This window comes from Oryctolagus cuniculus, chromosome 20 (genome assembly GCF_051225735.1).
Source record: "Oryctolagus cuniculus isolate XC-2025 breed Fujian yellow rabbit chromosome 20, ASM5122573v1, whole genome shotgun sequence".
In the NCBI taxonomy this organism is placed as follows: Eukaryota; Metazoa; Chordata; class Mammalia; order Lagomorpha; family Leporidae; genus Oryctolagus; species Oryctolagus cuniculus.
Genome location: NC_142886.1, coordinates 7444515 through 7448880, shown reverse-complemented (window position 1 = coordinate 7448880; position 4366 = coordinate 7444515). Strand labels below are relative to the sequence as shown.

General features: G+C 42.6%; 1 pseudogene; it reads right to left on the bottom strand.

The window, feature by feature from the left end:
- Positions 1–707: 707 nt before the first annotated feature.
- LOC138847305 (UBX domain-containing protein 6-like) lies at positions 708–2092 on the bottom strand (annotated as a pseudogene).
- Between the last annotated feature and the right edge of the window lie 2274 nt (positions 2093–4366).

Genomic DNA, 4366 nt, shown 5'->3' with positions numbered 1-4366 from the left:
AGTAACAAACACATATACAGGAAGTGGATGAAGATATAAAATTAACTCTTAAAGCACAGTAAAAAGAAAATTGTCATATTTTAAACCAAGAAACCAACATATCTCATGACAAAGTCAAGTTAATGAAATGAAGTATACAGAATTACACTGTGGAAATAAATAATCTTGGTTATTTTATCTTTTTTTATACAAGTATCTTTATTATACAAGGTTATTGTATCTTTTCCACACAATCCACAATTTGGTACATATATTGCATATATAGCCATGTGTATTTGCTTCTGAAAAATTATGAACTTGAAAGTTACACAAACACTTCACGAAAGGATATGACATGGTCACCTCCCAACAAAAAGCAAGCCAGGTTAAACCCAGGTTCCCCATGTTAAAATTGCAATAACATAGTGTGGTAATGACATACACTACTGCTACAGAAGTGTAAATAATCTTGTTACAGGCAAATCAAAATTATACCAAAATAGGTGTGATATTATGCATTTATTTCATTGTTGAGGTTAGAAAATAGAACTTTGGGAAACAAATTAAAGGATGCCAAGCAGATGTAATGGACATTATCGAAAAATATTTCCAAAATTTCACTTACAAAAACAAAGTTTGCAGGAACTTAATCTAGAAATGTATATGGTATTCAGGGAAATGATGTTAAATCAAGTATACCACTGCGTATTATTCAATAATTTCAATTATTATAGTTTTTTTTTCCTTTGGAGGCCAGCTCTGCTTTTATTGCACAAGAGCCGCTCCATGGCCACCCAGAGCTCGGGCTTCAGCAGCCATGCGTGTGGGGCTCGGCCCGGCAGCCCTGAGGCCTCCAGCACAGCTGGGTCCCACAAGAAGGTCAGGAGGGCAGAGGGCACCTGGTCGGGGGGGGGGGGGGCAGAGCAAGCATCACCCTGCTGCTGGGGGGCAGCACGCGGCCCTGCTGTCTCATCTCCCGACCCCGCGCCCAACCTGGGCACCCCTCCCCAGGGTGCACTCCTTCAAGGCCAGGTTCTCCTCCTCCAACAGCTTCTGCCCCCTGAGGCCAGCAGCTCCAAAGGCAGCCAGCCGCGCTCCAAGGCCTCCCGGACGAAGCTGTACAACACCGACAGCAGCTTACGGGGGCATAGAAGGTCCCTGAGGGCAGGACTGTCAGGGCCCACTGGACAGCCCGCGCCCTGCCCTCTGCCCTCCCTGGGCACCCAAGCCCCGCGCGCCCCCTGCAGCAGGCAGCCGTCCAGAGGCACACGCGCAGCAGCCTGAACCTGTACCCCCGCAGCGCCCTCTGCTGCTCCTCCTCGCGCCTGGCCTTAGCCCGCAGCATGCTCAGCCGCTCCACCGCATCCGCCCTGAACCTCTGCTCTGGCTTCACCTCATCTGCCATGAGGCTGAGGAAGTCCGCGGGCAGCTCGAACTTGGAGGCCTGCAGCGTGGTCTGCACAGGCTCGGCGGCCAGCGGCTGCTCCTTGTGCCTGTGCAGGCTCTGGGGCTGGGCCAGCAGCGCCTGGGTCAGCACCTAGAACTCTTCCGGGCTCTCCTGATCAGGACTGGAAGCAGGGCCTTCTGGAACCCGATCGCCTCAAAACACTCGTGCGCCCCCTCCAAGCAGTTGATGCGCTCCGAGAACAGCTTGTTCTGCAGCTTGATCTTCGGTACTTCTCCTCCTCGGGGTGCAGGTGGGTGTTGTCCAGGTACTTGGCAGTGGTGTCCACGCCCAGTTTCACCCGGTCACGGGCTTTGTTGAATGTGTGAATCTTCATGATGGACACAGCCACTGAGAGAATGGCCTCCTTGACGCCAGCCTCCCGCTGGTCCCTGCTCAGGGTGGCCCCGTGAGTGGGCAGGTGAAGTACATGCCGGGCACCGCAAGGTGAGCTGAGCCTTCCTCCTTGGCCTCAGGGACCGCGTTAGTCCCTTGTGCCTTGGGGCTCCTGCGGACAGTGGCCTGGGCTCGCAGCTCCTCCCTCACCTGGTTCCCCATGGAGTCCTGCGACTTTGGACCCCAGCCCGGGGCTGCTTCTGCTCCAGCTGCCGCCATCTCTGCCTCATCGGTGGGTCCCTGGAGGGGCTGCCTCAGAGCCAGCTGGTTGGGTTTCTCTTCTTCATGTTGGCGGGAGGGGGGGGGGGCAGCGGTAGTGGGAGAGGAGCAGGGCACAGCCCAGTCAGGATGGGCTCAATTATTATATTCATAGGAAAAATATGGGCACAGAGAAGTGCATTTTGGACAGGTTCAAAAATCTAAGATAGTTTAATTTTTCATTCTCTAAATGTTCATGAAAGTAAATATAAATTTCCCATCAATGAGTATGATGACACTAGGGCCTAGAAGATTCTGAAGAGCTACGAACATAACAGTTACCCGGAAACCATCCAAAATATACAGGGAGTTATACGACCTCAAAATGAAAAATGCAAACGTCATGTTTTCTCTGATGTGTACTGGCTAATATAGAGAGTATCAAACATATTTATTGTATATGAGTGAAACTGTTATGTTGGGATTTGATTATTTATAGTGCTTGTCTATACTCCCATGAACAGTAGTTTTTCTACTTTTGACTTGTTGAACTCTTTATTTAGTGGTGCATTATGCCTGTGACTGTAAAGTAAATAAAAATGTGATCCCAAAAATTCAAAAAGAAAGTAAGGAAGAGGGAAGGAGATAAAAATCATTACATCCTTCGAATTCTACCTTTGAAACACATGAAATCTGTTCTCTTTATATTAGTTAAAATAAATTATTAAAAACATATGATCCATTCTATTGAGTGTGACAAGGTATTTAATTCTGCCCTGTGACTTGCCTGTTTTTTCCTCAGAAAGTGTTTTTGTCATATTGTGCTCAACAGTAGATGATATGTAAAATGCAACTGAGAAAGGGATATCAAAGAACTGTGCATTCTCTTTGAACCAGACTGTATTTAGCTGTTTTCCCATGCCATTAACCAGGAGCTGGATTGTCAGCCAGGACAATAATCAGAGATCATATGGGGTGCTGTCACCATGGGCAGAAGATTTACCTGCTCTGCCACAATGCTGGTTCCTCATGCACTTTAATGGTATGTGTTCTTTTATGAAGTGTGTTTACATAATTTCTTTTTTATTGGTTTGTCTTATTGTTGAGTTATAAACATAAATAGACAATACTTTCAGTTGTCAAGAGTACTAAAATTCCAACAATGTGCCTTTTCACTCTCACTATTCTCATTATTAAAGATAAATTTTCAGCAATGATAACCCATAAAATCATATGATAAAGGAAGACTAGAGACTGTTCCCAGACAATAAATCAATTTAATTCCAGATGCCATCTTAGCTTGATTTATCTGGTACTCTAAAAGCATAGACCACATGCTATGTCATAAAATAAGTCTCAGCAAATTCAAAAACTTTGAAATAATATCATGCATCATCTTAGATGAGAAATGGAATAAAGATGGAATTCAACAACTCAGGACTCTCTAGATCATATGGAAACACATTGAGACTGAACAACATGCTTTTGAATTAACAGTGGGTTATAATGAAATCAATACAGCATATAAAAAGGAATGGGATACAGCAAAAGCAGTGTTAAGGGTGAAGTTTACAACAATCAGTGCTTACATGAAAAAATTGGAAAGATACCAAATAAATGAGCTGTCAGTGCATCTCAAGGACCTAGAAAAACAACAACAAATCAAACCCAAAATTAATGAGAAAAGAAATTATTCAAATGAGAGAATAAACAAAAATGAAATCAGAAAAATGATAAAACAATTGGTGAAATAAAGAGCTGGTTTTTTGAAAAAATAAACAAAATAGATCTACCACTGGAGCAACTAACAAAAAAAAAAAAATGGGGCAGACCCAAATCAATAAAACTAGAGGTGAAAAAGGATATGTAAGAACAGATGACACAGAAATAAAAAGAGTCATCATAAAATATGACAGTTTTGACAAAACTATAAATTTAAAGAATGAAACAGGTCATTGCACTCCAATCATAGGATGAAAAAAAAAATCACCATGCAAAGGCAGATCATAATTAAACTGCATAAACCCAGAAATAAAGATAAATGTTAAAAGCCCTGTAAAGAAAACAATGGGTGTTTTTTTTAACAGAGGATCAATTGAATGTTAACAGCATACATTGTTGGCATGCGTACAAATTACATGACTCTCAGAAACATCCTTCAAGTATTGAATGAAAATAGTGTTCATGTAGTATTTTTCATATGAGGAAAATATCTTTCAAAACCCAAAACGAAGAGTATGTTCATGTTAAAAATATTTTACTTGATTGTGATTGACATACAAATTGGAGAATTTGGTGTAAAATATTATATTACATTTAAAAAGAATACTAAAATCATCCTAATATCTT